A 16,838-nucleotide genomic window follows, 5' to 3' on the forward strand; every position below is an offset into this window, starting at 1 on the left:
GGCATAGAGATAGGTTCAATTCATCTATAGGAATGATTCTGGATAAATTTCATTGCGAGTTTTTCAAAGTTTATCGCGCTTTTTTATTCGCGATGGTTACGAGTCCAAATTCAATGAACAAACATTTCTATCACTTTGAAGTGATTTTCTATTCATCCATTGGGACTGGGAGGGTAAATTTTCATTTTTGAATGTCAACGGCCATATCACGTAGAACGCACCTGGTCTCGTCAGCTCCCAGAAGTTAAGTTACGTCGAGTCCCGTTAGTACTTGGAAGGGTGACCGCTTGGGAATACGGGATGTCGTTGGCGATGAATAGTTTGTTTTCAATAACAAATTTCTTGAAATTTTTTTTTCAATCACGATGGTTACCAGTCCAAATTCGTAGATAAAACATTTCAATGCCTTAGAGATAGGTTAAATTCATCTATAAGAATGATTCTGGATCAATTCCATTGAGAGTTTTTCAAAGTTTATCGCGTTGTTTAATCGCGATGGTTACCAGTCCAAATTCGTAGATCAAAAATATCAATGGCATAGAGATAGGTTCAATTCATCTATAGGAATGATTCTGGATAAATTTCATTGCGAGTTTTTCAAAGTTTATCGCGCTTTTTTATTCGCGATGGTTACGAGTCCAAATTCAATGAACCAACATTTCTATCACTTTGAAGTGATTTTCTATTCATCCATTGGGGCTGGGAGGGTAAATTTTCATTTTTGAATGTCAACGGCCATATCACGTAGAACGCAACTGGTCTCGTCAGCTCCCAGAAGTTAAGTTACGTCGAGTCCCGTTAGTACTTGGAAGGGTGACCGCTTGGGAATACGGGATGTCGTTGGCGATGAATAGTTTGTTTTCAATAACAAATTTCTTGAAAATTTTTTTCAATCACGATGGTTAACAGTCCAAATTCGTAGATCCAAAATTTCAATGACCTAGGGATAGGTTCAATTCATCTATAGGATTGATTCTGGATGAATTCCATTGCGAGTTTTTCAAAGATTATCGCTTTTTTTTCTTCGCGGTGGTAACCAGTCCAAATTCAATGAACAAACATTTCTATCACTTTGAAGTGATTTTCTTTTCATCCTTTGGGATTGGGAGGGTAAATTTTCATTTTTGAATGTCAACGGCCATATCACGTAGAACGCACCTGATCTCGTCAGCTCCCAGAAGTTAAGTAACGTCGAGTCCCGTTAGTACTTGGAAGGGTGACCGCTTGGGAATACGGGATGTCGTTGGCGATGAATAGTTTGTTTTCAATAACAAATTTCTTGAAATTTTTTTTCAATCACGATGGTTACCAGTCCAAATTCGTAGATCAAAAATATCAATGGCATAGAGGTAGGTTCAATTCATCTATTTGAATGATTCTGGATAAATTTCATTGCGAGTTTTTCAAAGTTTATCGCGCTTTTTTATTCGCGATGGTTACGAGTCCAAATTCAATGAACAAACATTTCTATCACTTTGAAGTGATTTTCTATTCATCCATTGGGACTGGGAGGGTAAATTTTCATTTTTGAATGTCAACGGCCATATCACGTAGAACGCACCTGGTCTCGTCAGCTCCCAGAAGTTAAGTTACGTCGAGTCCCGTTAGTACTTGGAAGGGTGACCGCTTGGGAATACGGGATGTCGTTGGCGATGAACAGTTTGTTTTCAATAACAAACTTCTTGAAATTTTTTTTCAATCACGATAGTTACCAGTCCAAATTCGTAGATAAAACATTTCAATGCCTTAGAGATAGGTTCAATTCATCTATAAGAATGATTCTGGATCAATTCCATTGAGAGTTTTTCAAAGTTTATCGCGTTGTTTAATCGCGATGGTTACCAGTCCAAATTCGTAGTTCCAAAATTTCAATGACCTAGGGATAGGTTCAATTCATATATAGGAATGATACTGGATGAATTCCATTGCGAGTTTTCAAAGTTGATCGCGTTTTTATTCGCGATGGTTACCAGTCCAAATTCAATGAACAAACATTTCTATCACTTTGAAGTGATTTTCTTTTCATCCATTGGACTGGGAGGGTAAATTTTCATTTTTGAATGTCAACGGCCATATCACGTAGAACGCACCTGGTCTCATCAGCTCCCAGAAGTTAAGTTACGTCGAGTCCCGTTAGTACTTGGAAGGTTGACCGCTTGGGAATACGGGATGTCGTTGGCGATGAATAGTTTGTTTTCAATAACAAATTTCTTGAAATTTTATTTCAATCACGATGGTTACCAGTCCAAATTCGTAGATCCAAAATTTCAATGCCTAAGAGATAGGTTCAATTCATCTATAAGAATGATTCTGGATCAATTCCATTGAGAGTTTTTCAAAGTTAATCGCGTTTTTTATTCGCGATGGTAACCAGTCCAAATTCAATGAACAAACATTTCTATCACTTTGAAGTGATTTTCTTTTCATCCTTTGGGATTGGGAGGGTAAATTTTCATTTTTGAATGTCAACGGCCATATCACGTAGAACGCACCTGGTCTCGTCAGCTCCCAGAAGTTAAGTTACGTCGAGTCCCGTTAGTACTTGGAAGGGTGACCGCTTGGGAATACGGGATGTCGTTGGCGATGAATAGTTTGTTTTCAATAACAAATTTCTTGAATTTTTTTTTTCAATCACGATGGTTACCAGTCCAAATTCGTAGATAAAACATTTCAATGCCTTAGAGATAGGTTAAATTCATCTATAAGAATGATTCTGGATCAATTCCATTGAGAGTTTTTCAAAGTTTATCGCGTTGTTTAATCGCGATGGTTACCAGTCCAAATTCGTAGATCAAAAATATCAATGGCATAGAGATAGGTTCAATTCATCTATAGGAATGATTCTGGATAAATTTCATTGCGAGTTTTTCAAAGTTTATCGCGCTTTTTTATTCGCGATGGTTACGAGTCCAAATTCAATGAACAAACATTTCTATCACTTTGAAGTGATTTTCTATTCATCCATTGGGACTGGGAGGGTAAATTTTCATTTTTGATTGTCAACGGCCATATCACGTAGAACGCACCTGGTCTCGTCAGCTCCCAGAAGTTAAGTTACGTCGAGTCCCGTTAGTACTTGGAAGGGTGACCGCTTGGGAATACGGGATGTCGTTGGCGATGAATAGTTTGTTTTCAATAACAAATTTCTTGAAATTTTTTTTTCAATCACGATGGTTACCAGTCCAAATTCGTAGATAAAACATTTCAATGCCTTAGAGATAGGTTAAATTCATCTATAAGAATGATTCTGGATCTATTCCATTGAGAGTTTTTCAAAGTTTATCGCGTTGTTTAATCGCGATGGTTACCAGTCCAAATTCGTAGATCAAAAATATCAATGGCATAGAGATAGGTTCAATTCATCTATAGGAATGATTCTGGATAAATTTCATTGCGAGTTTTTCAAAGTTTATCGCGCTTTTTTATTCGCGATGGTTACGAGTCCAAATTCAATGAACAAACATTTCTATCACTTTGAAGTGATTTTCTATTCATCCATTGGGACTGGGAGGGTAAATTTTCATTTTTGAATGTCAACGGCCATATCAGGTAGAACGCACCTGGTCTCGTCAGCTCCCAGAAGTTAAGTTACGTCGAGTCCCGTTAGTACTTGGAAGGGTGACCGCTTGGGAATACGGGATGTCGTTGGCGATGAATAGTTTGTTTTCAATAACAAATTTCTTGAAATTTTTTTTTCAATCACGATGGTTACCAGTCCAAATTCGTAGATAAAACATTTCAATGCCTTAGAGATAGGTTAAATTCATCTATAAGAATGATTCTGGATCTATTCCATTGAGAGTTTTTCAAAGTTTATCGCGTTGTTTAATCGCGATGGTTACCAGTCCAAATTCGTAGATCAAAAATATCAATGGCATAGAGATAGGTTCAATTCATCTATAGGAATGATTCTGGATAAATTTCATTGCGAGTTTTTCAAAGTTTATCGCGCTTTTTTATTCGCGATGGTTACGAGTCCAAATTCAATGAACAAACATTTCTATCACTTTGAAGTGATTTTCTATTCATCCATTGGGACTGGGAGGGTAATTTTTCATTTTTGAATGTCAACGGCCATATCACGTAGAACGCACCTGGTCTCGTCAGCTCCCAGAAGTTAAGTTACGTCGAGTCCCGTTAGTACTTGGAAGGGTGACCGCTTGGGAATACGGGATGTCGTTGGCGATGAATAGTTTGTTTTCAATAACAAATTTCTTGAAATTTTTTTTTCAATCACGATGGTTACCAGTCCAAATTCGTAGATAAAACATTTCAATGCCTTAGAGATAGGTTAAATTCATCTATAAGAATGATTCTGGATCAATTCCATTGAGAGTTTTTCAAAGTTTATCGCGTTGTTTAATCGCGATGGTTACCAGTCCAAATTCGTAGATCAAAAATATCAATGGCATAGAGATAGGTTCAATTCATCTATTTGAATGATTCTGGATAAATTTCATTGCGAGTTTTTCAAAGTTTATCGCGCTTTTTTATTCGCGATGGTTACGAGTCCAAATTCAATGAACAAACATTTCTATCACTTTGAAGTGATTTTCTATTAATCCATTGGGACTGGGAGGGTAAATTTTCATTTTTGAATGTCAACGGCCATATCACGTAGAACGCACCTGGTCTCGTCAGCTCCTAAAAGTTAAGTTACGTCGAGTCCCGTTAGTACTTGGAAGGGTGACCGCTTGGGAATACGGTATGTCGTTGGCGATGAATAGTTTGTTTTCAATAACAAATTTCTTGAAATTTTTTTTTCAATCACGATGGTTACCAGTCCAAATTCGTAGATAAAACATTTCAATGCCTTAGAGATAGGTTAAATTCATCTATAAGAATGATTCTGGATCAATTCCATTGAGAGTTTTTCAAAGTTTATCGCGTTGTTTAATCGCGATGGTTACCAGTCCAAATTCGTAGATCAAAAATATCAATGGCATAGAGATAGGTTCAATTCATCTATAGGAATGATTCTGGATAAATTTCATTGCGAGTTTTTCAAAGTTTATCGCGCTTTTTTATTCGCGATGGTTACGAGTCCAAATTCAATGAACAAACATTTCTATCACTTTGAAGTGATTTTCTATTCATCCATTGGGACTGGGAGGGTAAATTTTCATTTTTGAATGTCAACGGCCATATCAGGTAGAACGCACCTGGTCTCGTCAGCTCCCAGAAGTTAAGTTACGTCGAGTCCCGTTAGTACTTGGAAGGGTGACCGCTTGGGAATACGGGATGTCGTTGGCGATGAATAGTTTGTTTTCAATAACAAATTTCTTGAAATTTTTTTTTCAATCACGATGGTTACCAGTCCAAATTCGTAGATAAAACATTTCAATGCCTTAGAGATAGGTTAAATTCATCTATAAGAATGATTCTGGATCTATTCCATTGAGAGTTTTTCAAAGTTTATCGCGTTGTTTAATCGCGATGGTTACCAGTCCAAATTCGTAGATCAAAAATATCAATGGCATAGAGATAGGTTCAATTCATCTATAGGAATGATTCTGGATAAATTTCATTGCGAGTTTTTCAAAGTTTATCGCGCTTTTTTATTCGCGATGGTTACGAGTCCAAATTCAATGAACAAACATTTCTATCACTTTGAAGTGATTTTCTATTCATCCATTGGGACTGGGAGGGTAAATTTTCATTTTTGAATGTCAACGGCCATATCACGTAGAACGCACCTGGTCTCGTCAGCTCCCAGAAGTTAAGTTACGTCGAGTCCCGTTAGTACTTGGAAGGGTGACCGCTTGGGAATACGGGATGTCGTTGGCGATGAATAGTTTGTTTTCAATAACAAATTTCTTGAAATTTTTTTTTCAATCACGATGGTTACCAGTCCAAATTCGTAGATAAAACATTTCAATGCCTTAGAGATAGGTTAAATTCATCTATAAGAATGATTCTGGATCAATTCCATTGAGAGTTTTTCAAAGTTTATCGCGTTGTTTAATCGCGATGGTTACCAGTCCAAATTCGTAGATCAAAAATATCAATGGCATAGAGATAGGTTCAATTCATCTATTTGAATGATTCTGGATAAATTTCATTGCGAGTTTTTCAAAGTTTATCGCGCTTTTTTATTCGCGATGGTTACGAGTCCAAATTCAATGAACAAACATTTCTATCACTTTGAAGTGATTTTCTATTAATCCATTGGGACTGGGAGGGTAAATTTTCATTTTTGAATGTCAACGGCCATATCACGTAGAACGCACCTGGTCTCGTCAGCTCCTAAAAGTTAAGTTACGTCGAGTCCCGTTAGTACTTGGAAGGGTGACCGCTTGGGAATACGGTATGTCGTTGGCGATGAATAGTTTGTTTTCAATAACAAATTTCTTGAAATTTTTTTTTCAATCACGATGGTTACCAGTCCAAATTCGTAGATAAAACATTTCAATGCCTTAGAGATAGGTTAAATTCATCTATAAGAATGATTCTGGATCAATTCCATTGAGAGTTTTTCAAAGTTTATCGCGTTGTTTAATCGCGATGGTTACCAGTCCAAATTCGTAGATCAAAAATATCAATGGCATAGAGATAGGTTCAATTCATCTATAGGAATGATTCTGGATAAATTTCATTGCGAGTTTTTCAAAGTTTATCGCGCTTTTTTATTCGCGATGGTTACGAGTCCAAATTCAATGAACAAACATTTCTATCACTTTGAAGTGATTTTCTATTCATCCATTGGGACTGGGAGGGTAAATTTTCATTTTTGAATGTCAACGGCCATATCACGTAGAACGCACCTGGTCTCGTCAGCTCCCAGAAGTTAAGTTACGTCGAGTCCCCTTAGTACTTGGAAGGGTGACCGCTTGGGAATACGGGATGTCGTTGGCGATGAATAGTTTGTTTTCAATAACAAATTTCTTGAAATTTTTTTTTCAATCACGATGGTTACCAGTCCAAATTCGTAGATAAAACATTTCAATGCCTTAGAGATAGGTTAAATTCATCTATAAGAATGATTCTGGATCAATTCCATTGAGAGTTTTTCAAAGTTTATCGCGTTGTTTAATCGCGATGGTTACCAGTCCAAATTCGTAGATCAAAAATATCAATGGCATAGAGATAGGTTCAATTCATCTATAGGAATGATTCTGGATAAATTTCATTGCGAGTTTTTCAAAGTTTATCGCGCTTTTTTATTCGCGATGGTTACGAGTCCAAATTCAATGAACAAACATTTCTATCACTTTGAAGTGATTTTCTATTCATCCATTGGGACTGGGAGGGTAAATTTTCATTTTTGAATGTCAACGGCCATATCACGTAGAACGCACCTGGTCTCGTCAGCTCCCAGAAGTTAAGTTACGTCGAGTCCCGTTAGTACTTGGAAGGGTGACCGCTTGGGAATACGGGATGTCGTTGGCGATGAATAGTTTGTTTTCAATAACAAATTTCTTGAAATTTTTTTTTCAATCACGATGGTTACCAGTCCAAATTCGTAGATAAAACATTTCAATGCCTTAGAGATAGGTTAAATTCATCTATAAGAATGATTCTGGATCAATTCCATTGAGAGTTTTTCAAAGTTTATCGCGTTGTTTAATCGCGATGGTTACCAGTCCAAATTCGTAGATCAAAAATATCAATGGCATAGAGATAGGTTCAATTCATCTATAGGAATGATTCTGGATAAATTTCATTGCGAGTTTTTCAAAGTTTATCGCGCTTTTTTATTCGCGATGGTTACGAGTCCAAATTCAATGAACCAACATTTCTATCACTTTGAAGTGATTTTCTATTCATCCATTGGGGCTGGGAGGGTAAATTTTCATTTTTGAATGTCAACGGCCATATCACGTAGAACGCAACTGGTCTCGTCAGCTCCCAGAAGTTAAGTTACGTCGAGTCCCGTTAGTACTTGGAAGGGTGACCGCTTGGGAATACGGGATGTCGTTGGCGATGAATAGTTTGTTTTCAATAACAAATTTCTTGAAAATTTTTTTCAATCACGATGGTTAACAGTCCAAATTCGTAGATCCAAAATTTCAATGACCTAGGGATAGGTTCAATTCATCTATAGGATTGATTCTGGATGAATTCCATTGCGAGTTTTTCAAAGATTATCGCTTTTTTTTCTTCGCGGTGGTAACCAGTCCAAATTCAATGAACAAACATTTCTATCACTTTGAAGTGATTTTCTTTTCATCCTTTGGGATTGGGAGGGTAAATTTTCATTTTTGAATGTCAACGGCCATATCACGTAGAACGCACCTGATCTCGTCAGCTCCCAGAAGTTAAGTAACGTCGAGTCCCGTTAGTACTTGGAAGGGTGACCGCTTGGGAATACGGGATGTCGTTGGCGATGAATAGTTTGTTTTCAATAACAAATTTCTTGAAATTTTTTTTCAATCACGATGGTTACCAGTCCAAATTCGTAGATCAAAAATATCAATGGCATAGAGGTAGGTTCAATTCATCTATTTGAATGATTCTGGATAAATTTCATTGCGAGTTTTTCAAAGTTTATCGCGCTTTTTTATTCGCGATGGTTACGAGTCCAAATTCAATGAACAAACATTTCTATCACTTTGAAGTGATTTTCTATTCATCCATTGGGACTGGGAGGGTAAATTTTCATTTTTGAATGTCAACGGCCATATCACGTAGAACGCACCTGGTCTCGTCAGCTCCCAGAAGTTAAGTTACGTCGAGTCCCGTTAGTACTTGGAAGGGTGACCGCTTGGGAATACGGGATGTCGTTGGCGATGAACAGTTTGTTTTCAATAACAAACTTCTTGAAATTTTTTTTCAATCACGATAGTTACCAGTCCAAATTCGTAGATAAAACATTTCAATGCCTTAGAGATAGGTTCAATTCATCTATAAGAATGATTCTGGATCAATTCCATTGAGAGTTTTTCAAAGTTTATCGCGTTGTTTAATCGCGATGGTTACCAGTCCAAATTCGTAGTTCCAAAATTTCAATGACCTAGGGATAGGTTCAATTCATATATAGGAATGATACTGGATGAATTCCATTGCGAGTTTTCAAAGTTGATCGCGTTTTTATTCGCGATGGTTACCAGTCCAAATTCAATGAACAAACATTTCTATCACTTTGAAGTGATTTTCTTTTCATCCATTGGACTGGGAGGGTAAATTTTCATTTTTGAATGTCAACGGCCATATCACGTAGAACGCACCTGGTCTCATCAGCTCCCAGAAGTTAAGTTACGTCGAGTCCCGTTAGTACTTGGAAGGTTGACCGCTTGGGAATACGGGATGTCGTTGGCGATGAATAGTTTGTTTTCAATAACAAATTTCTTGAAATTTTATTTCAATCACGATGGTTACCAGTCCAAATTCGTAGATCCAAAATTTCAATGCCTAAGAGATAGGTTCAATTCATCTATAAGAATGATTCTGGATCAATTCCATTGAGAGTTTTTCAAAGTTTATCGCGTTGTTTAATCGCGATGGTTACCAGTCCAAATTCGTAGTTCCAAAATTTCAATGACCTAGGGATAGGTTCAATTCATATATAGGAATGATACTGGATGAATTCCATTGCGAGTTTTCAAAGTTGATCGCGTTTTTATTCGCGATGGTTACCAGTCCAAATTCAATGAACAAACATTTCTATCACTTTGAAGTGATTTTCTTTTCATCCATTGGACTGGGAGGGTAAATTTTCATTTTTGAATGTCAACGGCCATATCACGTAGAACGCACCTGGTCTCATCAGCTCCCAGAAGTTAAGTTACGTCGAGTCCCGTTAGTACTTGGAAGGTTGACCGCTTGGGAATACGGGATGTCGTTGGCGATGAATAGTTTGTTTTCAATAACAAATTTCTTGAAATTTTATTTCAATCACGATGGTTACCAGTCCAAATTCGTAGATCCAAAATTTCAATGCCTAAGAGATAGGTTCAATTCATCTATAAGAATGATTCTGGATCAATTCCATTGAGAGTTTTTCAAAGTTAATCGCGTTTTTTATTCGCGATGGTAACCAGTCCAAATTCAATGAACAAACATTTCTATCACTTTGAAGTGATTTTCTTTTCATCCTTTGGGATTGGGAGGGTAAATTTTCATTTTTGAATGTCAACGGCCATATCACGTAGAACGCACCTGGTCTCGTCAGCTCCCAGAAGTTAAGTTACTTCGAGTCCCATTAGTACTTGGAAGGGTGACCGCTTGGGAATACGGGATGTCGTTGGCGATGAATAGTTTGTTTTCAATAACAAATTTCTTGAAATTTTATTTCAATCACGATGGTTACCAGTCCAAATTCGTAGATCCAAAATTTCAATGGCTAAGAGATAGGTTCAATTCATCTATAAGAATGATTCTGGATCAATTCCATTGAGAGTTTTTCAAAGTTTATCGCGTTTTTTAATCGCGGTGGTAACCAGTCCAAATTCAATGAACAAACATTTCTATCACTTTGAAGTGATTTTCTTTTCATCCATTGGGACTGGGAGGGTAAAATTTCATTTTTGAATGGCAACGGCAACATCACGTAGAACGCACCTGGTCTCGTCAGCTCCCAGAAGTTAAGTTACTTCGAGTCCCATTAGTACTTGGAAGTGTGACCGCTTGGAAATACGGGATGTCGTTGGCGATGAATAGTTTGTTTTCAATAACAAATTTCTTGAAATTGTTTTTTTCAATCAGGATGTTTACCAGTCCAAATTCGTAGATAAAACATTTCAATGCCATAGAGATAGGTTCAATTCATCTATAAGAATGATTCTGGATCAACTCCATTGAGAGTTTTTCAAAGTTTATCGCGTTTTTTAATCGCGATGGTTACCAGTCCAAATTCGTAGTTCCAAAATTTCAATGACCTAGGGATAGGTTAAATTCATACATAGGAATGATACTGGATGAATTCCATTGCGAGTTTTCAAAGTTGATCACGTTTTTTAATCGCGATGGTTACCAGTCCAAATTCGTAGATCCAAAATTTCAATGCCTAAGAGATAGGTTCAATTCATCTATAAGAATGATTCTGGATCAATTCCATTGAGAGTTTTTCAAAGTTAATCGCGTTTTTTATTCGCGATGGTAACCAGTCCAAATTCAATGAACAAACATTTCTATCACTTTGAAGTGATTTTCTTTTCATCCTTTGGGATTGGGAGGGTAAATTTTCATTTTTGAATGTCAACGGCCATATCACGTAGAACGCACCTGGTCTCGTCAGCTCCCAGAAGTTAAGTTACTTCGAGTCCCATTAGTACTTGGAAGGGTGACCGCTTGGGAATACGGGATGTCGTTGGCGATGAATAGTTTGTTTTCAATAACAAATTTCTTGAAATTTTATTTCAATCACGATGGTTACCAGTCCAAATTCGTAGATCCAAAATTTCAATGGCTAAGAGATAGGTTCAATTCATCTATAAGAATGATTCTGGATCAATTCCATTGAGAGTTTTTCAAAGTTTATCGCGTTTTTTAATCGCGGTGGTAACCAGTCCAAATTCAATGAACAAACATTTCTATCACTTTGAAGTGATTTTCTTTTCATCCATTGGGACTGGGAGGGTAAAATTTCATTTTTGAATGGCAACGGCAACATCACGTAGAACGCACCTGGTCTCGTCAGCTCCCAGAAGTTAAGTTACTTCGAGTCCCATTAGTACTTGGAAGTGTGACCGCTTGGAAATACGGGATGTCGTTGGCGATGAATAGTTTGTTTTCAATAACAAATTTCTTGAAATTGTTTTTTTCAATCAGGATGTTTACCAGTCCAAATTCGTAGATAAAACATTTCAATGCCATAGAGATAGGTTCAATTCATCTATAAGAATGATTCTGGATCAACTCCATTGAGAGTTTTTCAAAGTTTATCGCGTTTTTTAATCGCGATGGTTACCAGTCCAAATTCGTAGTTCCAAAATTTCAATGACCTAGGGATAGGTTAAATTCATACATAGGAATGATACTGGATGAATTCCATTGCGAGTTTTCAAAGTTGATCACGTTTTTTAATCGCGATGGTTACCAGTCCAAATTCGTAGATCCAAAATTTCAATGCCTAAGAGATAGGTTCAATTCATCTATAAGAATGATTCTGGATCAATTCCATTGAGAGTTTTTCAAAGTTAATCGCGTTTTTTATTCGCGATGGTAACCAGTCCAAATTCAATGAACAAACATTTCTATCACTTTGAAGTGATTTTCTTTTCATCCTTTGGGATTGGGAGGGTAAATTTTCATTTTTGAATGTCAACGGCCATATCACGTAGAACGCACCTGGTCTCGTCAGCTCCCAGAAGTTAAGTTACTTCGAGTCCCATTAGTACTTGGAAGGGTGACCGCTTGGGAATACGGGATGTCGTTGGCGATGAATAGTTTGTTTTCAATAACAAATTTCTTGAAATTTTATTTCAATCACGATGGTTACCAGTCCAAATTCGTAGATCCAAAATTTCAATGGCTAAGAGATAGGTTCAATTCATCTATAAGAATGATTCTGGATCAATTCCATTGAGAGTTTTTCAAAGTTTATCGCGTTTTTTAATCGCGGTGGTAACCAGTCCAAATTCAATGAACAAACATTTCTATCACTTTGAAGTGATTTTCTTTTCATCCATTGGGACTGGGAGGGTAAAATTTCATTTTTGAATGGCAACGGCAACATCACGTAGAACGCACCTGGTCTCGTCAGCTCCCAGAAGTTAAGTTACTTCGAGTCCCATTAGTACTTGGAAGTGTGACCGCTTGGAAATACGGGATGTCGTTGGCGATGAATAGTTTGTTTTCAATAACAAATTTCTTGAAATTGTTTTTTTCAATCAGGATGTTTACCAGTCCAAATTCGTAGATAAAACATTTCAATGCCATAGAGATAGGTTCAATTCATCTATAAGAATGATTCTGGATCAACTCCATTGAGAGTTTTTCAAAGTTTATCGCGTTTTTTAATCGCGATGGTTACCAGTCCAAATTCGTAGTTCCAAAATTTCAATGACCTAGGGATAGGTTAAATTCATACATAGGAATGATACTGGATGAATTCCATTGCGAGTTTTCAAAGTTGATCACGTTTTTTAATCGCGATGGTTACCAGTCCAAATTCGTAGATCCAAAATTTCAATGCCTAAGAGATAGGTTCAATTCATCTATAAGAATGATTCTGGATCAATTCCATTGAGAGTTTTTCAAAGTTAATCGCGTTTTTTATTCGCGATGGTAACCAGTCCAAATTCAATGAACAAACATTTCTATCACTTTGAAGTGATTTTCTTTTCATCCTTTGGGATTGGGAGGGTAAATTTTCATTTTTGAATGTCAACGGCCATATCACGTAGAACGCACCTGGTCTCGTCAGCTCCCAGAAGTTAAGTTACTTCGAGTCCCATTAGTACTTGGAAGGGTGACCGCTTGGGAATACGGGATGTCGTTGGCGATGAATAGTTTGTTTTCAATAACAAATTTCTTGAAATTTTATTTCAATCACGATGGTTACCAGTCCAAATTCGTAGATCCAAAATTTCAATGGCTAAGAGATAGGTTCAATTCATCTATAAGAATGATTCTGGATCAATTCCATTGAGAGTTTTTCAAAGTTTATCGCGTTTTTTAATCGCGGTGGTAACCAGTCCAAATTCAATGAACAAACATTTCTATCACTTTGAAGTGATTTTCTTTTCATCCATTGGGACTGGGAGGGTAAATTTTCATTTTTGAATGGCAACGGCCACATCACGTAGAACACACCTGGTCTCGTCAGCTCCCAGAAGTTAAGTTACTTCGAGTCCCATTAGTACTTGGAAGTGTGACCGCTTGGAAATACGGGATGTCGTTGGCGATGAAAAGATTTTTTTTCAATCACGATGGTTACCAGTCCAAATTCGTAGATCCAAAATTTCTATGACATAGGGATAGGTCCAATTTATCTATAGGAATGATTCTGGATGAATTCCATTGCGAGTTTTTCAAATTTGATCGCGTTTTTTATTCGCGATGGTTACCAGTCCAAATTCAATGAACAAACGTTTCTATCACTTTGAAGTGATTTTCTATTCATCCATTGGGACTGGGAGGGTAAATTTTCATTTTTGAATGTCAACGGCCATATCACGTAGAACGCACCTGGTCTCGTCAGCTCCCAGAATTTAAGTTACGTCGAGTCCCATTAGTACTTGGAAGGTTGACCGCTTGGGAATACGGGATGTCGTTGGCGATGAATAGTTTGTTTCAATAACAAATTTCTTGAAATTTTTTTTCAATCACGATGGTTACCAGTCCAAATTCGTAGATAAAAGATTTCAATGCCTTAGAGATTGGTTCAATTCATCTATAAGAATGATTCTGGATCAATTCCATTGAGAGTTTTTCAAAGTTTATCACGTTTTTTAATCGCGATGGTTACCAGTCCAAATTCGTAGTTCCAAAATTTCAATGACCTAGGGATAGGTTCAATTCATCTATAGGAATGATTCTGGATGAATTCCATTGCGAGTTTTCAAAGTTGATCGCGTTTTTATTCGCGATGGTGACCAATCCAAATTCAATGAACAAACATTTCTATAACTTTGAAGTGATTTTCTTTTCATCCATTGGGACTGGGAGGGTAAATTTTCATTTTAGAATGTCAACGGCCATATCACGTAGAACGCACCTGGTCTCGTCAGCTCCCAGAAGTTAAGTTACGTCGAGTCCCGTTAGTACTTGGAAGGTTGACCGCTTGGGAATACGGGATGTCGTTGGCAATAAATAGTTTGTTTTCTATAACAAATTTCTTGAAATTTTTTTTCAATCACGATGGTTACCAGTCCAAATTCGTAGATAAAACATTTCAATGCCTTAGAGATTGGTTCAATTCATCTATAAGAATGATTCTGGATCAACTCCATTGAGAGTTTTTCAAAGTTTATCGCGTTTTTTAATCGCGATGGTTACCAGTCCAAATTCGTAGTTCCAAAATTTCAATGACCTAGGGATAGGTTCAATTCATTTATAGGAATGATTCTGGATGAATTCCATTGCGAGTTTTCAAAGTTGATCGCGTTTTTCTTCGCGATGGTGACCAATCCAAATTCAATGAACAAACATTTCTATCACTTTGAAGTGATTTTCTTTTCATCTATTGGGACTGGGAGGGTAAATTTTCATTTTTGAATGTTAACGGCCATATCACGTAGAACGCACCTGGTCTCGTCAGCTCTTAGAAGTTAAGTTACGTCGAGTCCCGTTAGTACTTGGAAGGGTGACCGCTTGGGAATACGGGATGTCGTTGGCGATGAATAGTTTGTTTTCAATAACAAATTTCTTGAAATTTTATTTCAATCACGATGGTTACCAGTCCAAATTCGTAGATCCAAAATTTCAATGCCTAAGAGATAGGTTCAATTCATCTATAAGAATGATTCTGGATCAATTCCATTGAGAGTTTTTCAAAGTTAATCGCGTTTTTTATTCGCGATGGTAACCAGTCCAAATTCAATGAACAAACATTTCTATCACTTTGAAGTGATTTTCTTTTCATCCTTTGGGATTGGGAGGGTAAATTTTCATTTTTGAATGTCAACGGCCATATCACGTAGAACGCACCTGGTCTCGTCAGCTCCCAGAAGTTAAGTTACTTCGAGTCCCATTAGTACTTGGAAGGGTGACCGCTTGGGAATACGGGATGTCGTTGGCGATGAATAGTTTGTTTTCAATAACAAATTTCTTGAAATTTTATTTCAATCACGATGGTTACCAGTCCAAATTCGTAGATCCAAAATTTCAATGGCTAAGAGATAGGTTCAATTCATCTATAAGAATGATTCTGGATCAATTCCATTGAGAGTTTTTCAAAGTTTATCGCGTTTTTTAATCGCGGTGGTAACCAGTCCAAATTCAATGAACAAACATTTCTATCACTTTGAAGTGATTTTCTTTTCATCCATTGGGACTGGGAGGGTAAAATTTCATTTTTGAATGGCAACGGCCACATCACGTAGAACGCACCTGGTCTCGTCAGCTCCCAGAAGTTAAGTTACTTCGAGTCCCATTAGTACTTGGAAGTGTGACCGCTTGGAAATACGGGATGTCGTTGGCGATGAATAGTTTGTTTTCAATAACAAATTTCTTGAAATTGTTTTTTTCAATCAGGATGTTTACCAGTCCAAATTCGTAGATAAAACATTTCAATGCCATAGAGATAGGTTCAATTCATCTATAAGAATGATTCTGGATCAACTCCATTGAGAGTTTTTCAAAGTTTATCGCGTTTTTTAATCGCGATGGTTACCAGTCCAAATTCGTAGTTCCAAAATTTCAATGACCTAGGGATAGGTTAAATTCATACATAGGAATGATACTGGATGAATTCCATTGCGAGTTTTCAAAGTTGATCACGTTTTTTAATCGCGATGGTTACCAGTCCAAATTCGTAGATCCAAAATTTCAATGCCTAAGAGATAGGTTCAATTCATCTATAAGAATGATTCTGGATCAATTCCATTGAGAGTTTTTCAAAGTTAATCGCGTTTTTTATTCGCGATGGTAACCAGTCCAAATTCAATGAACAAACATTTCTATCACTTTGAAGTGATTTTCTTTTCATCCTTTGGGATTGGGAGGGTAAATTTTCATTTTTCAATGTCAACGGCCATATCACGTAGAACGCACCTGATCTCGTCAGCTCCCAGAAGTTAAGTTACGTCGAGTCCCGTTAGTACTTGGAAGGGTGACCGCTTGGGAATACGGGATGTCGTTGGCGATGAATAGTTTGTTTTCAATAACAAATTTCTTGAAATTTTTTTTCAATCACGATGGTTACCAGTCCAAATTCGTAGATAAAACATTTCAATGCCTTAGAGATTGGTTCAATTCATCTATAAGAATGATTCTGGATCAATGCCATTGCGAGT

At 37.1% G+C, this 16,838-nt stretch overlaps 34 pseudogenes; all 34 read left to right on the plus strand.

Moving 5' to 3' along the window:
* Positions 1-193: 193 nt before the first annotated feature.
* On the plus strand, positions 194-312 carry LOC124331857 (annotated as a pseudogene).
* Positions 313-727: 415 nt separating this feature from the next.
* Positions 728-846, plus strand: LOC124335081 (annotated as a pseudogene).
* Positions 847-1,130: 284 nt separating this feature from the next.
* On the plus strand, positions 1,131-1,249 carry LOC124329855 (annotated as a pseudogene).
* A 284-nt stretch (positions 1,250-1,533) lies between these two features.
* On the plus strand, positions 1,534-1,652 carry LOC124331869 (annotated as a pseudogene).
* Positions 1,653-2,062: 410 nt separating this feature from the next.
* Positions 2,063-2,181, plus strand: LOC124333662 (annotated as a pseudogene).
* Positions 2,182-2,464: 283 nt separating this feature from the next.
* LOC124331880 lies at positions 2,465-2,583 on the plus strand (annotated as a pseudogene).
* A 415-nt stretch (positions 2,584-2,998) lies between these two features.
* Positions 2,999-3,117, plus strand: LOC124331892 (annotated as a pseudogene).
* Positions 3,118-3,532: 415 nt separating this feature from the next.
* LOC124335280 lies at positions 3,533-3,651 on the plus strand (annotated as a pseudogene).
* Positions 3,652-4,066: 415 nt separating this feature from the next.
* On the plus strand, positions 4,067-4,185 carry LOC124331903 (annotated as a pseudogene).
* Positions 4,186-4,600: 415 nt separating this feature from the next.
* Positions 4,601-4,719, plus strand: LOC124330263 (annotated as a pseudogene).
* A 415-nt stretch (positions 4,720-5,134) lies between these two features.
* Positions 5,135-5,253, plus strand: LOC124335281 (annotated as a pseudogene).
* A 415-nt stretch (positions 5,254-5,668) lies between these two features.
* On the plus strand, positions 5,669-5,787 carry LOC124331914 (annotated as a pseudogene).
* A 415-nt stretch (positions 5,788-6,202) lies between these two features.
* On the plus strand, positions 6,203-6,321 carry LOC124330264 (annotated as a pseudogene).
* A 415-nt stretch (positions 6,322-6,736) lies between these two features.
* LOC124334991 lies at positions 6,737-6,855 on the plus strand (annotated as a pseudogene).
* Positions 6,856-7,270: 415 nt separating this feature from the next.
* LOC124331925 lies at positions 7,271-7,389 on the plus strand (annotated as a pseudogene).
* A 415-nt stretch (positions 7,390-7,804) lies between these two features.
* On the plus strand, positions 7,805-7,923 carry LOC124335082 (annotated as a pseudogene).
* A 284-nt stretch (positions 7,924-8,207) lies between these two features.
* Positions 8,208-8,326, plus strand: LOC124329857 (annotated as a pseudogene).
* Positions 8,327-8,610: 284 nt separating this feature from the next.
* Positions 8,611-8,729, plus strand: LOC124331937 (annotated as a pseudogene).
* Positions 8,730-9,139: 410 nt separating this feature from the next.
* On the plus strand, positions 9,140-9,258 carry LOC124333663 (annotated as a pseudogene).
* A 410-nt stretch (positions 9,259-9,668) lies between these two features.
* On the plus strand, positions 9,669-9,787 carry LOC124333664 (annotated as a pseudogene).
* Positions 9,788-10,070: 283 nt separating this feature from the next.
* On the plus strand, positions 10,071-10,189 carry LOC124335549 (annotated as a pseudogene).
* A 283-nt stretch (positions 10,190-10,472) lies between these two features.
* On the plus strand, positions 10,473-10,591 carry LOC124330610 (annotated as a pseudogene).
* Positions 10,592-11,135: 544 nt separating this feature from the next.
* On the plus strand, positions 11,136-11,254 carry LOC124335550 (annotated as a pseudogene).
* Positions 11,255-11,537: 283 nt separating this feature from the next.
* LOC124330612 lies at positions 11,538-11,656 on the plus strand (annotated as a pseudogene).
* Positions 11,657-12,200: 544 nt separating this feature from the next.
* Positions 12,201-12,319, plus strand: LOC124335551 (annotated as a pseudogene).
* A 283-nt stretch (positions 12,320-12,602) lies between these two features.
* LOC124330613 lies at positions 12,603-12,721 on the plus strand (annotated as a pseudogene).
* A 544-nt stretch (positions 12,722-13,265) lies between these two features.
* On the plus strand, positions 13,266-13,384 carry LOC124335552 (annotated as a pseudogene).
* A 283-nt stretch (positions 13,385-13,667) lies between these two features.
* Positions 13,668-13,786, plus strand: LOC124330599 (annotated as a pseudogene).
* Positions 13,787-14,042: 256 nt separating this feature from the next.
* On the plus strand, positions 14,043-14,161 carry LOC124330055 (annotated as a pseudogene).
* A 410-nt stretch (positions 14,162-14,571) lies between these two features.
* On the plus strand, positions 14,572-14,690 carry LOC124333887 (annotated as a pseudogene).
* Positions 14,691-15,101: 411 nt separating this feature from the next.
* On the plus strand, positions 15,102-15,220 carry LOC124329793 (annotated as a pseudogene).
* A 283-nt stretch (positions 15,221-15,503) lies between these two features.
* LOC124335554 lies at positions 15,504-15,622 on the plus strand (annotated as a pseudogene).
* A 283-nt stretch (positions 15,623-15,905) lies between these two features.
* LOC124330597 lies at positions 15,906-16,024 on the plus strand (annotated as a pseudogene).
* Positions 16,025-16,568: 544 nt separating this feature from the next.
* On the plus strand, positions 16,569-16,687 carry LOC124335136 (annotated as a pseudogene).
* Positions 16,688-16,838: the final 151 nt, after the last annotated feature.

Source organism: Daphnia pulicaria, chromosome 3, assembly GCF_021234035.1.
Source record: "Daphnia pulicaria isolate SC F1-1A chromosome 3, SC_F0-13Bv2, whole genome shotgun sequence".
In the NCBI taxonomy this organism is placed as follows: Eukaryota; Metazoa; Arthropoda; class Branchiopoda; order Diplostraca; family Daphniidae; genus Daphnia; species Daphnia pulicaria.